At 34.3% G+C, this 22,945-nt stretch overlaps 1 long non-coding RNA gene across 1 annotated transcript in view; it reads right to left on the bottom strand.

Moving 5' to 3' along the window:
- Nucleotides 1-22,945, bottom strand: part of LOC110256465 (uncharacterized) — a 291,252-nt gene that overhangs the window by 140,260 nt on the left and 128,047 nt on the right. The window contains exon 2 of the long non-coding RNA XR_014823736.1: nucleotides 10,112-10,203. This is a non-coding gene — a long non-coding RNA (uncharacterized LOC110256465). The remainder of the gene's footprint in view (nucleotides 1-10,111; nucleotides 10,204-22,945) is intronic.

Genomic DNA, 22,945 nt, shown 5'->3' with positions numbered 1-22,945 from the left:
ATTAATGCTAAATTAATTATATTGTTTCTATAGGGATTTAGAAAGAATGTATCAATCACATAACTCATTTCTTTAAAATGAAGCTGAATTTAACCCCTGCTACTAGTGATTACATATGATGCCTACTTCAATGGCTTTTTCTGTGCTTATTTAGTCTTCAAATATCTTTAGTTAAAATTTTCATGTGTTTAGAAATATACCATAAGTACTTAGATGAAAGCTAATGGTTTTTCATTCACCAAACGTATTTCCAGGAATAAAGAAATGGCTTAAAGTCTTGTGCATGATATAGAAGAAGGGGAGGGTATATTTTAACACTGAAATCAAGGGGGTATTTTCTGTTGAATAAGAAAGGAAGTATAAGAGATATTCTTTCTTGCATTTTAGCACAGCATCTTTTTTACAAAACATCTTTGACTATCTATGATTTATATGTAGTACAATAGCTTTCTCATGACACCTATGTTAATCTTTTTTTCCCCTTTCCACTACCTGAACATATCAGTATGTTTTCTTGTAGAAATAATTTGGACTAGTAATTTGCAAATTTCCTCTGACAGCCCTTAAGGTACAATAAATTTCTCAAATCAGTAGGAGCCCTTGAAATGTGTTTTCAGTATCCCTTCTTCAAATGAAACTAGCAAGCTACAAATGTGTGCAAGTGCACAGAAAAACAGAATTAATGATTTTTTTCACTTACATGGAATCAGATGTTTCCTTAATTATTTGCAACCTCGGGCTACAAGGAAGTTTCTCATTTCAGAATAAGATTATGCAACAAGGATTTTATTTTTGTTTATATGCCTTACTATGTTTAATGAGTTTGGATCAGAAAACAAACAAAAAAGAAACAGAAAAATAAACCTGACCCAAAAAGACATCACTCCCTTTAAGTAAGTTTTAAGGTATTTCCCATAAATGGTATTACTTCAACATGCAGAGTGCCCATAGACTAGGATAACAAAAGGCTCTGTCTAATCAAAGTTTAAAAGTATGTCAAATATTTTGTTTTATGATTTTGACCATGGTAGGTGCAGCTGACAGGAAATCCAATATGCTACTAATGGTATTCCATACACTCTATTTCTAGAATTATATCATTATGATATATTTTATGATTTTTGGTCTTTAAAAATTATATTTTTCCATTTTTGACAATCACGCTTTTTCCCTTAGGGCAGTATTCTGCAGTGATTAAACTGTAGGTCTAGAATTCACACAATTGGCATATAAGTCCCTGCTCTTCCACTTAGGAATTTGGGCAAGTGACTTAGTTTTTTATGATGCATGATTTACATTTAGGATTGGAAACATATTACAAGCAAACTCATTAGATGTCGTAATACCTTAAATGACTAAGTAGCTACTTTTTTCTTGTATAGTTTAATTCCAAAGATCAGCGGTCTTGACCTACTAAGATGACTTAATTAACATGTCAGGAAAATAGGTACCTTTTATCCACCTATTTCTACTGTTATCCTCAAAGCTACATGGTAGTTGCTAGAGTTCTAGCAATTATATTCTTATTTTAGGAAGCAGAAAGGTGGGAAAAGGTAAGGACAAACAGTACAATGTAACCCAGTCGTTGGTTTGCTTCCCTTAATTAGCTTTTATGTGATTTTCAACTTCCAGTTACATCTTATTGACTCCCATTTATTCACTTAGCTATAGTCAGTTACTATTCCATTTAGTTATCACTGACTAACCACCTCAAATTAAGTGTAATAAAAGAACAACCATATTTTTGCACTGACAGTTTCCATGAGTTGGAAAGTCAGAAAAGCCACAGGATGAATGACTTGTCTCTGTTCCCTGATGCTCCATGCCCAGGAGTGACACAGATGCGGCTCAGTGTCATTTGAATGAATCTTTTCCTGCATGCATGAAAAACATTCCTTCCTAGAGGAAAGGGCAGAGTTACTAGACATTGTGGAGTAACATGGTAACTAAGAGCTTCCTCCACAGGAAAGTGATGCTTTATTCCACATGGATACTACAGACTCTTTGGTGACACACTGACCTTTTACTGCCATGGATATTTTCCAATGCATTATCAGAACCTAGGGATTCTCATACTTTCATATCACATCTCATATACTACATTGATATTTTATAGAAACTGGTGTGTCAAAGAATGCTCACGGCCTGAAGTGGTGGAAAAAAGAGCCCTGGGTCACTCAGGCCCCACCCAGTTCACCCGTCTGCTGAGAAAATCAGTGCCTAAAAGGTATAGATACACCTTTTAACATACTCACTGACATTATCAACCTTTCTTGAACAATGAACCTCTAGTCTCTAAGTTATTTTATATAATTTTCTCTCTTACTTCCAAGCTAATGAACTTCTTCAATCAAAGATGTAATGTTTCAATAGGAATTTACATAATCCTATCACTCTCTCTACCACAACATTCTTCCTTGATAATGACATGGTTATGACAATCAAAATTGAGGTGTGATCAAGGAGACTCAGCAGAAAAAAGACACCACAAGCCAAGTGCACTCACTCTATTGAACAGATGTGAAACAAGTAAACCTGGCCAATAACTGCAGTTTTTCTGTGATTTGCCAAGCAGCTGTGCTTATTAACTGCATACCTGGGGTAGAGCACACATGAGTTCCAAATGAAGCCATAAGGACTGTCATCAATGGGTGTCTAATTTAGATATGACTGACTGTCAAGCTGGAGGTGGTAGGATTTGTGCTTATGCATATTTGAGATTTACCTGTTCTTTTCATCCTTTTCTCTCTATGACACTCTTCTTTTTGCCTTTGTATAGACCACTTATTCTCTTTTACTTCACATTACTTTCTATTCATGACAGACTTTACAGATTCTTCCTTTGTCTTACAAGTTACATGCTTACCTACCCTCTATGCTTAACACATCCGATGAGTATTTAACTTTTTAAAATCATCTTAAGCATAATTGAATGTTCCTTGATAATAGAACAAACCGTGCACCGCAGTAACATAATTGTTTGATATTATGTCTACATTAAACGAAAGAAAATGTAGGCACTATGAGGATTCTTAACTCCAGATACTCTTCATCTTGTTCTGAAACTCAACAATACTGATCCTGCTTCATTTACTACTGAAATTCCATGAAATTACTTTTCAATATCTAGTGATAAAGATAATTTGTGTACTGACCACAAGGTCACATGTTCGGTTCCTTGACAAATGGTGCCTTTAACAAATTTTACTTGCTCTTTGGGAAGTCTGAATGAGGATTCAGGCAAATTGTTAGGTTAATCTATAGTTCAAGGCTGCCAATTGCACTTGGCAGATGGTTAACATGCAAGAAGACATCTATGTTTTCCAAAGACAATTCACTTATTCATATGCATTTATTGGCTACACTATGACCCAGGTACTGTTGTAGGTGATGGGTATAGGGAAGTAAGCCTGTGCTTGTACATGTAGACAGCCTGTGGCACCCCTGAAATATGCCTCTCAGACCTCACTCAGGACTCTAATTTCAAGAAATGTAACTGATGACCAACTACAGCTGTTGCATTCTGAAATCTGTCACTGGACTTGTAATATTTGAAGACATGTTTCCTCAGTCAATCTCATTGCAAATGATTGGGGGAGAATATTCAGGTAGGCCCATTCCTGGGAGATTTGGTACTGCTCTGATGTGACATTTTGGCTCAAAGCCTCTACAATAGCCTTGCCAAGTTATCTTATTTCTATATAGAAATCTCAGATATTTTGCCTCTTCCTTCCCTTCATTCCTTCTATCTTTTCTTTACCCAAGGCCAACTGACATTAAGGCTTGACAACTATCCATCCCTTCTATTTTTCTTCATAGGCAATGTCCCTTATAGATCTCTTGCTTGAGTAATTCCATCTTGTTGTCTGTATCTCAGAGGAACCAGACTAACCCACCAAACAGCAGCAAAGAAATCATAACAGATGAGTGATATGGAGGAAAGATAAAGCAGGAAACAGATACGTTGTACAAGGTAAGTAGAATTGCTGTTTTACAGTGTTTAGACATAGACTTGTGGAAGTGAAACAGTAAGTACATTAATCCCTGCTTACTTGTGGTTTTGCTTTTTGAGGGTCAATTAACCAGAGTCAAACAAAAATCCATAAGTCTAAAAGTGCAAGCAGTTCTGAGTAGGGTGATGAAAGCTCCAGCAATCACCTCCACCCCTTTCATGGATGTGAATCTTCCTTTTGTCCAGTGGATCATGTCCATTAGTCACAAAGTAGCCTAACAGCCATCTCAATTATCAGGTTGACTGCCACAGCATTATGGTGCTTGTTTTCAAGTAACCTTATTTTATTTAATAATGGCCTCAAAGTGCTAGAGTAGTGATGCTAGCAATTTGGATATGCCAGAGAGAGGATATAAAGGGCTTTTTTAAAGTGAAAAGGCGAAAGTCTTGACATTGAAGAAAAAAAAATGTCATATGCTGAGGCTGCTAAGATCTACAGTAAGCATGGACTTTCAATCCATGAAATTGTAAAACAGGAAAAAAGAAATCTGTGCTAGTTTTGCTGTTACACATCAAACTGCAAATGTATGGCTCCACTGAATGATAAGTACTTAGTAAGACAGAAAAGGCATTAACTTTGTACAATAACATATTTTCAGAAAGGGGGAGGGAAGGAGAGAGCAAGAGAGATGGAGAGAGACCACATTCACATAACTTATTACCATTATGTGAATTATTGCAGTTTTTTATTTTTTAATTTTATTTTGCATTTATTCATCTATTCTTTGCTTTTTAGGGCCATACCTGTGACATACGGAATTTCCCAGGCTAGGGGTCGAATTGGAGATGCAGCTGCCAGCCTAAAACACAGCCCTGGCAATGCCAGATCTGAGCTGTGTCTGCAACCACACCACAGCTCACAGCAATGCCAGATCCTTAACCCACCGAGCAAGGCCAGAGATTGAACCCATGTCCCCATGGATACTAGTCAAGTTCCGCTGACCCAGAATAAGAACTCCCATTTTTTGAAATTTTAATATTAGTTATTATTGCTAAACGCTCAATGTGCCTAATTTATAAATTAAACTTAAGAATGTATGTATAGGAGAAAAAAGTACATGTACAATACTTTTTTTCCTTACTAATTGGTATTATTTTAAACATTTAAAACATTATAGACATGTATAAAAATTACTTTTAAATGTATCTGGTAAGACTTGAAACTGCAAAACTCAAAAAAAAAAAAGAAAAAGAAAAAACATAGGGAAAAACTTCTATTTACATAGGTCTTAACGGAAACAGTAAAAAAGGATGTTGCAGATGACATTTAAGTCCTAAATTTATTGATTTTGAGCTAATCAAAAGGAGATTATCATGGATAAGTTTAAAACAGGTTAAAGTTTTTTAAAAAGGGACTGGAAACCTGACTGAGGTTGAAGACTCTCCAGCTGACATTGAAGAAGACAACTGCCATAAGTTCTTTGTCAACAAGGAAATGGCTTTGGCCAAAAAATCAAGGAAGCTTGAAAACTAATCTTTACCCAATAGAGCTAGAGGAGAATGCACCTGTGCAGACACCTTGACTGCAGCTTCTGGATGCCCTGGGTAGAGAACCCAGGTGAGCTCTACCTAGATTCTTGACCAATGGAAACTGAGATAAATATATGAGATATTTTAACCCAGTGAATTTGTGATAATTTATTATGCAGCATTAAACTAATTACTCAAGAGTGTAGAAGTGCTTCAAGAATAATAGAAACCCTAATATATAAATGCCTTTTATAAACCAAATCAACAGTTGACAAATATTCCTCTGAAAACACAGGCCTTCTATATACCATTAAAATTTAATTTTAGAAAAATATCTAGGATAAATATATATATATATGTGATGCAAATAATTTGGATAGAGAGTAAAAACTGAACATTGTTAAACTCATTACCTAGCATAATTTGACCTGGGGATACAAAAATGGGTTTGTTATTTAAAAATTATCACTGACCACCACAATTAACACCACCATATTAACAGATTAAAGACAAAAAGAAAAACTTTCAGTAAATTCAAAAAATATATCTAATAAAAATGTACCAATTATGATAAATCCTAGCAACTTGATAAACCTCCCTGCCAAGAATCAAAGCAATAACATACTTGAGAGAGAAAAATATAGTCATTTCCTTAACTGTAAGCAAAATGCCAGCTTGCTCACTAATATAGCTCATAATCAGCAGGGTACTGGAAGTCCTAGCCAAAGAAATATAACCAAAAAGTTGAGGGAAACAAATGTGGAAAATGAAAAGAAAGAACAATTAACTTTTTAAAAAATCACATAACGATGCTGAAAATCCAAAAAAATAAATATTAACTCTTCTATAGCTAAGATGTAGTAAGCAAGGTAATTGTATCAAAACATAAAATTAACAGCATTTGAGTGAATCAGCAATAACAAATAATATACACAAAAAGCAAGAAAAAGTTATCACTGAACATGAGAAATAAATCAATATATTTATTATATGAGGCTACAAAATGTTTTCAAAAGTTAATGAAGTTTGCTCAATCTCTTTGTATATAAAAATGTGACTTAAATTTTAAAAACATCTATGATATCAAAAGCATAATGAGTAATCTAAAAAAGTTAAAAAGAACTGGCAAAAATATCCGCATATAGGACAAAAATAGCTGATTTAAAAATAAAATTAAAAAAATATTAACTATATATTCCCCTCCTCCCAAAAGACAAACATCCCTGTAAGAATAAAAAACAAGGAAAAACAAATATCAGAAACAATAATGAACATAGGAGGAAACCAAAGGCTAATGAACATACTCATTTATCTACAATTCTGATAATACTTTATTCTAATAAATTAGTAAATATTAGATATTTTCAAAATCCATGCATTGGCCAGGACGTAGGACAACAGGAAAGAAGTAATAATAAACGGCTGTTGGGATTGTAATTTTTTTATATACTTAAGAGACATTTCTTTAAGGTTAAGATTTAAAGTCCTGGGAGTTCCCGTAGTGGCGCAGTGGTTAACGAATTTGACTAGGAACCATGAGGTTGCGGGTTCTGTCCCTGGCCTTGCTCAGTGGGTTAACAATCCGGCGTTGCCGTGAGCTGTGGTGTAGCTTGCAGACGCGGCTCGGATCCCACGTTGCTGTGGCTCTGGCGTAGGCTAGTGGCTACAGCTCCGATTCGACCCCTAGCCTGGGAACCTCCATATGCCGCAGGAGCGGCCCAAGAAATAGCAAAAAGACAAAAAGACAAAAAAAAAAAAAAAAAAAGATTTAAAGTCCTTACACTAATCAAAAGTGTACTAAGATGTACAGCAGAAATTAACACAATATTGAAAATAAAATGTACTTCAATAAAAATTTAAAAAAGAATGTCATAAGGAAATAAAGATTCCATGTAGCATTCTTTGAAAAAGCAAATTTGTAAGAATTCTTATAAGAAATGGAGAAGAATGGAGCTGAAAATACATATAAATGATAATCCCATAATTTATGTATATACTATTTACTCTACCTTTATCCTTTTCTGGGTAATTTATGTATTTCACAATATACTTAGAAGTAAATAATAATAATGAAAGTATATAATGAATTTAGGCAGTCGTATACATAAGTAATGATCTGAAAAATTTATCTACAAATGAAAAGTTGAATGGCTTTATGAAACCTTAAGTTCCCAAATTCTTAAAGAAATGAAACACAATTTCCTTCAGAAAACAACCTAACATTCAACCTAGGGATAATAGAAAGTGTTTTTTTTTGGAGTATAGCAAGTGATATGTGCAACCATCACCAGAAGACAAAAAAGAAAACATAAGCTAGATTTGCTCAGGTAGAGTGAAAGACGTAAAGCTCAAGCTGAATTTTAAATGATTAATAAGATCACATCATTCAAAACCAGTGATTGGGATGAGAACAAAGCTCTAAGTGAAACCTGTAGGAAAACCTAATTTTAAGGAGTAGAAGAATAGAAGCAGACACTTCAAAGGAGTAAAAAACACATACTCATGTATCCTGTGCCTGGCTGTGAACTGGGCCTTTCACACATATTTACTTCCTACAAAATTTGTATAAACAGTGATTATATCAAGCTAAAGAAATTAGGCTTGGGGAATTTAAAATGTTAAAATAAGTAACTCGATAGAAAGACACAAACATAAGCCTTTCCTGACTTTAAAATTCCTCTCTTAAAAACTGAACTTAATAAACATGAAAGTGTGGCTTCGTAGAAGGCAATAAAGAGTCTCAAAAGAATTATAGATACAACAGAGGAGTGAAGTAAAAATTATACAATATGAGGGAGTGATGGATGGTATTTATAGTCACAGAACTAGGATGGAGTCAGTATGTGTTCAGTTGTGAAATGACTGCGAAGTGAAGAACAAAGGATAACAAGTGTGCTATTTTGAGTGACTTCACCATGAAAGAAAGAAAATGAGAGACTATTTACCTAAAAATATTGTATGGATTTTTCATCTGAGAATATGTTATGGGTATTTAAAAAACAATATCATGATCTATCATTATCATACTGGAGGTTATAGCCAGTGCAGTAAGGAAAGACATTTTTCTTTTAAAAAGGTGGTAGAAGAATTGGAAGGCAATAAATAAAAATGTATTTCCTTTACAAATAACATGATTATATATATCTATATATGAAATATAATTAGAGAAATCAAAATAATGGAATTTAGCAATGACAATTTATAAAAATAAGTTTTATATACAAGGAAAAACAACTAGGAAATAAAAGATAAAAGTTAATATTTCTGCTAGCAAAAGAAAGATAAAATGCACAAGGATAAATCTTACGGAAGAGCAACATTAGCCCTCCCCCAAGAATGGCAAAATAGGGATAACATTAATTAAAGAAGATATGAATAAATACATTATTCCAGGTTCAAGGTTTGGGAAAATCAATATTGTAAACATGTAATTTCTTTCCTAATTAATATATTGATCTGAAGCAACCCCAATAAAAATCCCAGCAGATATCTTAGCAAAAACTGATTAGCTGTTTCTAAAATTATACGAAAAATGGAAGATTCGAGAAGAGCTTGGGCAATCTTGCAAGGGTATAAAAAAATCTGAAGAACTTTTATTCTCAAATGTAAAGATGAATTATAAATATATAATAAATACGACAATATACAGTTGTAACCAAGTATGACCCTAGGAGGCCTTTCTGGAACAGACCCTGCCACCCATGTCCTCTGCCTGCCTCTTGTTTATAGAAGAACTTTAGCCTTCTAGCTTTCCTCAAGTTTCAAAGAATAATTTTAATCAGAGAAGTGAGAACATGCAGAAGTAAAAGAAAACAGACAAGCAAGACAAAATAATCGTTTAGCCATTACATAAAGTCAAGGACTTTTGGTTCCTCAAGGGCTATAGAAAATATTGAGTCAGATCCTTTCAACTGTTTGTTTTACAGATATTGAAACCCCCATCAGGTAGGAGAAGTTAACTATATGCTACCCAGAGGCCCTTAGACCCCAGACCTGTTGGAACTAGAAGGTTGATGATGACTCCCAAATACCTCACCACCAACAGATCAGAAGAATGTCCACAACCTGATCATGAACCTACTACCCCACTCCCTCACTTTGTTTTTAAAAACCTTTCCCTGAAAGCCCTCAGGGAGTTGTGGTCTTACAAGCACTAGCTAACGGGACTCTTTGACTGGTACCTTGCAGTAAATGCTGCACGTTCCTTCAGCACAACTCAGTGTCAGTAGACTGACTTGACTGTGTATAGTCATGCAAACCCAAGTTTGGTTTGGTTAATGAAATTAGCTCAGAAATAGACAAGGATAATAATAAAGTGCCCAGAAATCTGACATTAAAAAGCTGATATGCAGGAAGTGGGCAGGAAGTTGGTTTGGGTAGTGGATCAATTGGATACTCATTTGCAAAACTATGAATCTTGAGGAGGCAGCACTGCAGTGGTGCCCTGGACTTGGTGCCAGCCTTGCGTGGCTCTCCAGATGGGGCCTTGTTCCAGCCTCTACCAAAGCCTGAGCAAGGTGACAATGGGTAGAGACGAGTAATGACAGAAATACAGCAATAATAAAGCTCCAACAACAGCAAACTGGATACTTAAAATAGGACCATCTATGAATTAGGAAAGTCTGGTACCTTGCATGTATGCTGAGTTCCTCCTTTCTGATTTTTGAATGACATATGGGTCCAGCCGCATCCATAAGGTTATTCATGGCAAAGTCAACTGACTGCAGAAGAAAATATTTGGGGAAAAAATATTACAGAAAGTTCCAAAAAGCAGAACTTGAATTTGCATTGTATTTATAACTATTTGCTAAGTATTTATATTGCATTAGGTATTAAAAGTAATCAAGGGATGATTTCAAGTATTGGGTAGGATGGGGAGGATGTTATATGCAAATACTTCCCCATTTTAAACAAGGAACTTGAGCATCCGCTGATTCTGTGGGGATTTGGAACCAATCTCTAGCAAATACCAATGAACCTTGAGATGACTCTTTATGAGGTGACTATTACCGTGGACAACTAATTTTTCCCAGAGAGTTTCCTTTTACACCTACTAATATTTAGGGAGTTCCCATAATGGCTCAGTGGTTAATGAACCTGACTAGGAACCATGAGGTTGCGGGTTCAATCCCTGACATTGCTCAGTGGGTTAAGGATCCGGCCTTGCCCTGAGCTGTGGTGTAGATCTCAGACATGGCGCAGATCTTGCGTTGCTGTGGCTCTGATATAGGCTGGCGGCTACAGCTCCGATTTGACCCCTAGCCTGGGAACCTCCATATGCCGTGGGGGTGGCCCTAAAAAGATAAATAAATAAATTAATTAATTAATTAAATTGAATAAAAACAATGTTTTCCCATGATCTCCAAACAGCCAGAGAACCTGCATATGAATCTGTGACAGAGCAATGCTTTAAATGATTTTAAGAAAAAAAGGCGGGGAGGGAATGTGTGAGGTTTATGCAAGGTAAAACAACAACATTCCCAGTGAGAGTCTTGAAAAGTCAGTGTCATTACATAAAACACTTTGGATAGAGGAAAAATAAATGTGGATTTTAAAACCTCCATATGCCACAGGTGTGGCCCTCAAAAGACAAAAGCCAAAAAAATAAAAAAATAATAAAAAATTAAAAACCTACTAAAACCAATGGAAGATTTAAGTGCAATAAAAAGCTGGGTCTTTTTGTCATAGATTTCCATCCAGGCAACCTAGCCCAGGCCATCTTCACCATCCAGTCTGGGATCCTTAGCTTCATGGTGGAGAAGGACCACCTGGGGAAGTAGAGAGATGCAAGACCTCAGGAAAAGACAACTGGCAGCACAAAGTTTAACTTTTAACTTAAAAAAACAAAGTCTCCGAGAACCTAACTAGTATCCACGAGGACATGGTTTAGATCCCTGGCCTCGCTCAGTGGGTCAAGGATCTGGCTTTGCCATGAACTGTGGTGTAGGTTGCAGACAGCTTGGATCCCTTGTAGTTGTGGCTGTGGTATACGCTGGCAGCTCTAGCTCTGATTCGACCTCTTGCCTGGAAATTCCATACGCTGAGCTTGCAGCCCTAAAAAGCAAATAAATAAATAAGTAAATAATAAAATATATTAAAAAAACAAACAACCAAAAAAACAAGTCTTGTAGGGAGTTCCTGCTGTGGCATAGTGAACTGACTACAGGAGTTCCCATCATGGCGCAACAGAAACGAATTGGACTAGAAACCATGAGGTTGTGGGTTTGATCCCTGGCCTTGCTCAGTGGATTAAGGATCCGGCGTTGCTGTGGCTGTGGTGTAGGCCAGCAGCTATAGTTCTGATTAAACCCCTAGCTTGTGAACCTCCATGTGCCATGGGTATGGCCCTATAAAGACAAAAGACAAAACAAAACAAAAAAGAATCTGACTACAATGGCTCAGGCTGCTATGGAGGTGGGGTTTGATCCTGGTTCAGTGGGTTAAAGGATCCTGTGTTGCTGCAGCTGTGGTGTAGGTCACAACAGTGGCTCTTATCCCATCCCCAAACTGGAAACTTTCAAATGTCACAGGTAAAGCCATTAAAAAATAAAAATGAAAAGTCTTGTGAATTATGCTGAAGGAAGGATTTTTTTCATTTAGGAGAGTAAAAACATAAAGCACAAAATAAACTCAGTAGCAGACCCCAGACTCTCTCCTTCCCAGACATGGTTCCAGACAGAAAGGGAGACACATTATGGACCGAGGGGGCTTCAGCTCTTCCTTCTGGCACCCTGGTGACCTTGTTGTTATAGTTGGGTTGCAGCCTTGCCTCCACTGTCAAGCATATGCTGAGAAGGGTAGCACAGGAGGAGCTGAGAGGTGGCACAACCCACAGAGGAGCATGGGCCCCGGCTTGACATAGGCTGACTTGACGTGCTGCCCAGTGTAAGGCAGACCTGCTAGACTCATGGGGTTAGCTTATTAAAAACCTTAAACAAAAACAGTAGCAAAAACCAAAACCAGAATGTGCAGTTTGGATTTGAAGGAGATGCAAGTTTCTCAGCCCTTGGAGTGTGTCAAGTGTAGAAGATGAGGGGGCCTTATGCTTTGGTTTCATACTTTATTGGCTGTTTTATGTTTTGATCTGTTTTATCTGTTTTGCATTTTACTAGATTTGGTCACTTAAAAATATAAAACTTGATGCTTATCGAAAACTTTAGCATCCAAAATACATTTTAACGTTTCTGAGTATTAAATGAAAGTAACATTGATTAAGGTATTTGGCAAACAGAAGGCACCTAATATGTTCATTGAGTCTCAAATTGAATGAATTTGCCAAATAAATAAAAATGACAAATGCATCTATGTGTAACAATTTTATAACAAACTACTGTAAGTTATTTCATAGATCCTTTAATGAATAGTATTTCACCCTTAAGTGAACAATTCGCTTACCATTAGCGAAATATTGCTTTCAAAATATTTTAAGGCACTGAAATAGATGCATATATAGAAAATATTCAATATAGTAAAATATAATAAAATGTATTCTGAATAAGAGAAGTATGTAAAATAAATAAGATCCCTTTTGTAACCTGGATAATGTATACCTAATTATTTACTACATTCAAAAAAATCAAATCTAGGTGCATTGTAGACTTGAAGATATAACAATATTATATAGAAGAATATATATCTTGATACATATGATCTTAATGATGTTGAGGTAAGCAAATAATTATAAGCATTATATAAAGCAAAGAAGGTAATCTGACTGAAATTACTCTAAATAAATTTTATTCATCAAAAGATATTAAGAGAAAGAGTAGGCAACTTGCAGAATAATTTACAGTTCACATTATTGACAACTCATAGCCAGAGTACATACACTATTCTTACAAATCAGTAAGAGATAGTGTATTAGTTTGCTGGGATTACTGAAACAAAGTACCTTAAACTGATGGCTTAAACAACAGAAAGGTATCATCTCCATTCTGGAGGATAGACACCCTACATCAATGCGTCAGCAGGGCTGGTTTTTCTAATGGCTGTGAAGGAGAATTCTGCTCCCTGTCTTTCTTATAGCTTCTGATGGTTTGCTGTAAATCTTTGGTGTTTCTAGGCTTCTGCCACATCAATCTCTTCTTCTTCACGTGGAAATTCTCTCTTGTATGTGTATCTGTGTCCAAACTTCCCCCCTTTTCAAGGACAGCAGGTATATTATATTAAGGTAGAGTCTAAAACAGTAGCACCTTATCTCAACTAATTACATTGGCAGGAACCTATTTTCAAACAAGGACACACTCTGAGGTACTAGGAGTGGTGACTAAAACCTATGAATTTTTGCAGGACATAATTCTATGAAGAACAGACAACACAATGGATCAAAACACGTAAAACATGTAAATACCGGAAGAGATTCTTACAAAATGAATCAGCTAGTAAGCATGTGAAAAGGTACTCAACCTCCTTAGCCAACAGGAACCAGCTAGACAAAATTAAATTTTAGAATACCACCACTAGAATGAAGGAAATAAAAAAGACTGATAACAGCAGGTGTTGTCCAAGATGTGGACTCCTTATACACTTGATGATGGTATGTTAAGTTAGTAGAACTGGTTTGTCAAACCCTTTGAATATTCTACTAGAACTAAGTATCAGCAATTCCATTCTCATGAATGTCTTATAGCAGTACCGCATGAAATAGACAAAAGCTAAAAAAAAAAGTGTTTTTTTTTTGTGTGTATATATACATATTACACACATTTATATATGGATAGATACATATATTTATAAATATATATGTTTATATTTATATAAAGAAATAATCATATTAAGGAGATAAAATAGCTATTGTTTGGATGTATTTCACAAACAAGTTTCAGTAAAAGATTCCAGACACAAAAAGAAATGTATACAGTAAGATTCCATTTGTACAACATACAAAAACAGACAAAACTATGCTGTTAAACATCAGAGAGGTTACTATCTTGGTGGAGAATTGTTAGTGACAGGGAGGGAGCCTGGGAGTGGCTTCTGGGAGTTTATGCTGCTTTATTTCATGATCTAGCTGATGGTTATATAGATAATTCAATTAATGAATATCCATCAGTCTGTATATTTATGATTTTTGTATAGTTGCTGTATGAATTTCACACTTCAATAAGAATTACTTAAAATAATGGAAAGTTATTATGTACTATAATGTCCAAAATCACTTACAAAAGATTCACAGGATAAGTTAGGTATTTCTATACATTTGGTTAAATAATAAATCTATGTTTCAAATAAATGAACTTTTTTATAAAAAGATGAACAGACATGTAAAACATGATATGATGTTTCTTTTTAAATTAATTTTGTGATTTAGCTGCAAGAAACATTGGAATAAAAAATATACAATTTCACATATGAGTTCTCCAATATTTTTCACTTTACTTGGATGGTTTTTTCATGAATTCACTTTTTGGCTACAAAGAAACAATGCTTTTAAATATTGGGACACTAAGATATATTCATTTACTAAAAGTACATCTTTGAATTCAGCACATTTCCTCTCTATAAATACCCGTTGAAAACTTCCTTGTAGCTCTTAGTTTATGGGAAATATGTTTAGGTTTCAAATCCATCTTCGGGACTTATTGTGGACGTTTTGTTTTTGTCATTTGTATATTTATTTACGTTTTACCTTTTAACCTTTTCGCCTTTTAACAACTTATGGTATCTTCAGCATTGTTTATTTGACAATTGTTTCACCCATTTCAGTTGTTCCTACTATTTGGGATAACAAAGTATACTCAGATCTGTTTTTACATTAGGATATTTACACTTAAATTCAGTTTTGGGTCAAAATATCATAGAACTATGAATAATTAAATAAACTTAAAGACAGGAATCACAAATACCTGTAAAAATGCATTTCTGCCTTCTCTATAATCCATGACTAACATAGATTTTCATATTTTGATGATGAGCCTAGTGTGATTGCAACAGTTTTCTTAAATAATACCATAGAAATAAACATCAAAAATTCAAAGTGGGCATTTAGATGAAAATATTATTCATTCAAATTTAAAAGAACTTTGATAAATACTATTTTAATAGTTATTTTTATTTATGTATTTATGTATGTATGTATGTATGTATTCTTGTAGTTAAATCTTATTAGTCTTACACATTTTACCAAAAGTACATGTTATAAAATATTTCTTAGTGGAGAAGGAAAACTAGGTACCTGGAGCCCTGACTTTATTGTTTTATTTTAGAGTTTAGGTTAAACATTGAACTAACATATAAATATATGTGGAAAATATAGACACATACATTTATGCTATATTTCATCTATATATAGATACATGTCTATTATATATAATATATGGTATATGTGTATCTGTCTAAAATAGGATGCATAAAGCACCATAGCTAACTTCTCCTTGTAAATCTGATACAATTTTGTCATGTCCCCAGCATCTTCTAAATCTTTGGGCACAGTGGCTGGGAAAAAAAGGAATAACAAAGACAGTCAATTTGTAACAGCTGGTGTTTTTAACTCTTCCATGCCCTGACACACATATATATAGTTGGGACATACCCGAGCCTGTGTCCTTGGGTAGCTCTAGCCTGAAGAAGACTAGAAGATCACACATTCCACAAGGGTGGGGCATGGGGCGTGAGCAGCCTGCAAATGATCTGGTCCAGCCTGCCGTCAAACCGGTGGTCGTGTCTTTTTGATTACCCTTCTCAACAAGCAGTATCTCAGTTCCTGCTTGGTAATTAGAATTATTCACCTTGGCCAGTAAGTACAATGATCACTTTTTCTGTTGGTTCAGTGGTATGAGATTTTCAAAAATGTTAATGAGTAAGTAAGAAGTCAGCCTCAGTTTCCAAACCACTGGAGCCAAGAAACTTTTCCTATGGGAAATATTTGTTCATTGAACACCAAAACATCCAAATACTCCAAACAATTTGATTCAGGATTTGGAAGAAAAAATATATTAAGTAGATAATTAGGTATAAAAGTGAGAGGGCCCATGTCTCTGTCTTCTCTGGTTCTTGGACCCTTGTTGTTTGACTAAGGAGTAGATATCATCAGATCTAACTTACTGGCCATGGGTCATATTACTGAGTCTTTCCTGGATCATTCCATTTTTCTAACCATATATTCAAACTAATCAATCCTGTAAATGAATCCCATTGTATAACTTTAACATAAAATAAGCAGAGATATTCTACGGTATTACATGTTGATGGATAATGCATTTTATTAATGGTAATGATGAAAGAAGAATTGTAGACAAGAAGGGAATTTAATATTCAGAATATATCTACAACCATGAGAATAAACCTCTGCTCTCTTCATGACAAAGTTGTCTAATACATTCAAATTTTTAGCAGATAGTCTGCTCCCATATATGTTCCCTCAACTCCTGCTGATACAAACTGGCAAGACCATGTAATTCTTTTAATGTATAATCTACTTTATCCCAGACCACTTCTTATACTTTCCTATCTGGCCTATGATGGGTGCCAATTCTTAAAGGCTGAACGCAGAATGAATAGTCATAGTTGTGAATTCTGAGTAGAATAAGCATCTCCTCATGAAGAAACTCTCTCTGGTAAAGCCATTGGAAGGATTTTATGAAGAGAAAGCCAGTTTCCTTAGACAGAGAGGGTGAACTATCTCCAAGACAAGGAACACTGAGTTATTTTGGAGATCAAAATCATCACCTTCATTCGTGTGGACCCAAATGTTTTGACCCAATATCTCAGTATTTCACTCTTCCCCCTATTTATTTATCTTTAAATGTGTATTTAATAACCTTTCAACTCTCTGCAACCTTGAAAATAAGTCTCTTGGTTTGGTTCATAGCTGCAATTAACAGATTTTCTGATGTTTATATGTGTTCTAAATTTGCTATTTAAGACCTTTATATTCATATGATTTTCTTCCATACCCTATAGGAAAGTTAAAATAAGCTAAACAATGTAGAATGTTTATAATTGCAACAACTTCTAGATCTTTCAGCTCCTTGCCTGCACCTGTTCTCCATTCCATGCTAACAGTATTGATATTCTTTGTATCAATGATCAGTGTTCCATTTGCTCCTGGCATACAGAATATCCATGTGTGCTAGACAAGTATCTGATAAGAAACACTTAGTACACTCAGAAAGAGTAATTAAAATGCCTTAATGAAGAGACAGTTTATAAAAGTACAGGCAGGAATGGTGAAGTACCCTGGTATTATCTATAAAGGAGAGTCATTAATAAAAATATCTAGTATCTGCTATCCAGTATCTACCATGATTGTTTCAACTAAGAGGCTTTATTTTTTCTAATTGCCACATCTATTTGTATAAATTAGAAACAGAGATTCCCTTGTGCTCAACAATTAAAGAGGGTGTCCACAGCGCCAGGCAATAGAAAGAAAGAAAAATAGAGTCTTCATGTGAACTGTTTTTCATGGAGTGTTCTTAGAAGTTTCCTTGTGACACATTCTATCATTTCACATTTGCTAGAACTTAGTCACAGACCAGGTCTCATAAAGACAGACTGAATACTATACATTTTTTTTTAATCTTTAGTGGTTATAATTAGAGCTAAAAAGTTATTTTATCATTTAGGAGGGGACACTTTTATGAGCATTCACCTAGTTTTCTCTGACTCACAACAACACTGACAAATTCTAGACTAAGGCAACATAAGTGTGAGTAAGAAAAGATCTAGAAAAATATTTTAGAGTTTTGTAATTTGACTTAGCTAAGCCTTTGAGAGATTGTTCAGGGAACATCAGAATAGGGAAAATAATTTTTAGTAACTAATCTATTATAAACAAGCTCATATATGAAAGAGAACCTTAGTCATCACTTGTAAAAATTATAAAAAATAAAATGTTTAAATTGCCATTTATATATTTCTTTTCTGAAACCATCATATTTTTCATAAGATATTTTCTAATTAACTAACATTCCACATATTGTGCAAGTAAAACCTAACTTGTCTACAGAAATTAATACTTAATATAGTATAATATTTAATATATATAAAATTTGGTGATTTAAACTTACCTCTAAATAATTTAATATTTGAACATTTTGACCATTCAAGTGTAATAATTTATCTATCTTCAATTATATGAAGAATTAAAATGAAATCAGAAATCTTATCATGATTTAATAAAACAAGTAGTATATAATGGACCGTCTTTATGATATGATTCAAAATAGGGAGTTCCTGTCACGGCTCAGCATAAGGAACTTGACTAGTACTCATGAGGACTCAAGTTTGATCCCTTGCCTCACTCAGTGGGTTAAGGATCCAGTGCTGCCATGAGCTAGGATATGGGCTGTAGACATAACTTGGATCTGGTATTCCTGTAGTTGTGGTATAGGCTGGGAGCTACAGCTCTGATTTGACCCCTAGCCTGGGAACTCCCATGGGCCGCGGTGGGGCCCTAAAATTTAAAAAAAAAAAGAAAAGAAAAAAAAGAAAAACAAAATACTAAAAAATCTTCAAAAATGTTAACAACATGGTTACCCAAGTACTTAATTATTCTAACTTTAGATAATAAAATTTAGCATTCTGATGTTTTTATGCTTCTATTTCTTCTTTTATTCACTGTCATTTTCCAATTGAATTTTACTTCCCAGGTTAAAAAAAATACACATTAAAAAATGTCATGTGAAAAAAAGAAAATGTCATGTGAAAAAAGCTGAAGTTTCCTTTTTTTTTCTTGCCATGGAGGTAACTCTCAAATATCAGGCTGATTTCTTTTAAGGAAAATAAATAGTTAAATAAATAAATGCTATGAAGGGCAGTATTTAAGAAATTAATAAGACACTGTAATCCACACATCATAAAAAAAATTAACTATAAGTAATACTATAAATATGAACCACAAAAGAAAAATACCTATTGTTTCTTAATAAAAACTATGAAACTTGTTTGATTATAAACATTATTTTGTAATGAATTATTAAGAAAATTCATATTTCATGTACCAAGTTAAGTCATGCTTTATTCAAATGTAATTTTTATCAGGTAAGTTACCAAGAAAAAATTTGAAAAATGCACAAGTAAGGTAGAAATAAAAATAATCGGGAAATAAAATGCATTTGCTCAAGAATTAAACTGGAAATTTAATTCTACATTATAAAAACAACAGTTATATCAGAATAAAAGGGCCATATAATTTTTACCAAAATATGCATCAGATACCATCGATGCACATATATATATACCATATGTACATGCCATATATAGAGACCATATGTATATATATCACTTATATATGTATATCATACAGTAATTTATCTTTGAAGCAGTTTAGAAAAGATGACTCTATCAAGATATAAAGAATGAATTATTACACATTTTGTATGTCTACTTATAGAAAAATTTACAAAACAGAAATTATTAGAAAGAATTTACTCTAAATTGAAGAGATGACCGGAGGCAAGAATCAGACATTTGCTTAGGTGTGATTCAAAAAACTAATAAATAAAAAGTTATCTTTCAAATAAAAAGACTCACTCTTGCGTAATTTTCTTGTTTTTATATTTTGAGTGGAAGATAGTACACAATGATCCTGAGTCTTCTTATTTGGAAATGGTTCTCCTGATATTACCCTTTATGTTAACTTCATCAAGAGTAATATTCTGAGTAATTGAACAACACACATATTAACAATACCTCATTAGTATAAATGGCAATTCTATCCAATTGATAAAAATTGCCAAGTCCACATGAGTAAAATATTATTAATAATTTGTTGTTAGAAGATTGACTTGTATGTGTTACTCACAGATTCCTACATTAATTATGTCATATGCTCTCTTATTTCTTAATTCCTAATTTATTTCATACACATTCACTTATTTTAACATCTTCTTAAGTGCATATTCTGTACTGAGCCCTATATTAACAGGCTTATTTTGCTTATGTGGAGCAATTCAGGAAAAACAAACAAACAAACGAAAACCCTGAGGATTGAAGGGAATAGTTATCAATTCCACCTACATCTACAAAAAAAAAATAATTGGGCTCGATATTAATTTCGGAAGCTGTCGGTTTGAGATATGATAACCACTGAAGAAAATGCAGGAAAATAACATATAAACGAATATGAATGTGAAATAATGCTGAGTGAATAGACTATAAAAATGGACACATTTTTCACCAGTTTTTTTATTTTTATGGAAATACTAAGTGTCTTGTGTTTGAATATATTTGATATGGAAAGAACATAGAGCAAATAATTCACCTAGAAATTGTAAACACAAATAAAATAAACAATAAAACATTTATACAAAATGTTCTTATATATTGAAATATTACTCTAAAATAAAAATAACTTTTTAAAAGTTTAATTCTGCTTTCAGAAACGGTTTTAGAAAGACTTCCAAGTAGTGACTTTAAGAAAACTTGGAAAAGGTACATAACTGCAGATTACTATATTTAACTGGGAAAACACATTTTTTAATATTGAAGTTAAATGTTAGATAGTAATCTCTTACTTAGTCATTATAGTAACTTTGTAGAATTTTCATGACATTAAGTTTCTCTTTGCAAATTCCCATTTTACTCTACTTATTATTAAGTTCTAATGCAGCACCCACTTTTAATAACTGTTTTGATGATTTGTACTCTTTCTCTAGAAAAACCAACCCATCATTTAGCAGTAGATATCCATGACAACACATTTTCATTCAACTCTTAGTTTCCCCCTTCACTTTGAAGTGTTTGTTTGTTTTTTTGTTTACCACACCTGGCCAGGCATCAAACTTGTGTGACACAGTGACCCAAGATCATACAGGGACAACGTCAGATTCTTAACCCCTGATCATACAGGGACAACGTCAGATTCTTAACCCCTGAACAAGGGAACTCCTGAAGTGAATGAATTCTTAATTCAGCTCTATACACAGAAATCCTCTCTATATGATTCCTCTCTCACTTCTGACAAAAAGAACCAACTTCCCCTACTTTGCTCTTTCTTTTTTTTTTTTTTTATTATTTTCCCACTGTACAGCAAGGGGGTCAGGTCATCCTTAGATGTATACATTGCAGTTACAGTTTTTTTCCCCCACCCTTTCTTCTGTTGCAACATGAGTATCTAGACATAGTTCTCAATGCTATTCAGCAGGATCTCCTTATAAATCTATTCTAGGTTGTGTCTGATAAGCCCAAGCTCCCGATCCCTCCCACTCCCTCCCCCTCCCATCAGGCAACCACAAGTCTCTTCTCCAAGTCCATGATTTTCTTTTCTGAGGAGATGTTCATTTGTGCTGGATATTAGATTCCAGTTATAAGTGATATCATATGGTATTTGTCTTTGTCTTTCTGGCTCATTTCACTCAGTATGAGATTCTCTAGTTCCATCCATGTTGCTGCAAATGGCATGATGTCATCCTTTTTTATGGCTGAGTAGTATTCCATTGTGTATATATACCACCTCTTCCGAATCCAATCATCTGTCAATGGACATTTGGATTGTTTCCATGTCCTGGCTATTGTGAATAGGGCTGCAATGAACATGCGGGTGCATGTGTCTCTTTTAAGTAGAGCTTTGTCTGGATAGATGCCCAAGAGTGGGATTGCAGGGTCATATGGAAGTTCTATGTATAGATTTAGAAATCTATACTTTGCTCTTTCAATGCTTATCATCAGTCATCAGTAAGAAACACAAACTCTTTAAAACCCTTCAGTCTTCAGATATGTGCGTATATACATACTTTGTCTGTTTAGGGCCGCCTTTGTAGCATATGGAAGTTCCCAGGATAGGGATCGAATGGGAACTGTAGCTGCTGGCCTACACAACAGTCACAGAAACATGTGATCTATGCCACATCTGCGACCTATAGTGCAGATCCTTAACCCACTGAGCTAGGCCAAGGATCGAACTCTCTTCCCCATGGATACTAGTTGGGTTCCTTACCACTGAGCCACAACGGGAAATCTAACACAATACATTTTAAACACATTATCAATTTTTAAAGGAATACATTGAACTGAATGAAACAAAGTAATTTGTATTTTTTGCCTTTCAAAGTCTTAACATCTTAATTTTCTCCTTTTAAGAATTAATGTGATGAGCCCTAGGTTTCCTCATTTTATGTGTTTTAGTTCCATTTTGTATTCTAACCACAACCTTATACAGTAATTAGTAGGAAAAGCATTTTGGGAAAAATGTTCTTCATTGCTATAATGAGTTGAATTGTGTGCTTTAAAAATTCAGAGGTTGAAATCCTATACTTCAGAATGTGTTCTTATTGGGGAACAAGATTGTTACAAATATGATTAATTAAAGACAAAGTCATAAAGGAGTAGGGTGGGACTTTAACCCAGCATATATGATGTCCTTATGAGAAAGGGACATTACACAATGTCATGTGAAGCTAGCAGGAGACTGATTTGATATATCAGAAGCCAAGGACTACAAAAGACTATGAGTAGGCCACCAGAAGCTAAAAGAGAGGCACAGAACGATTTTTTTTTCTGATAGCCCTCTAAAGGAACCAACCT

This window comes from Sus scrofa, chromosome 13, assembly GCF_054392235.1.
Source record: "Sus scrofa isolate SSC_HxYL_T2T_F1_AM1 chromosome 13, Sscrofa_HxYL_maternal_Yorkshire_Landrace_v2.0, whole genome shotgun sequence".
Taxonomy (NCBI): Eukaryota; Metazoa; Chordata; class Mammalia; order Artiodactyla; family Suidae; genus Sus; species Sus scrofa.
Note: the sequence above shows the minus strand (reverse complement) of the source record. Positions and strands in the feature narration are given on the sequence as shown.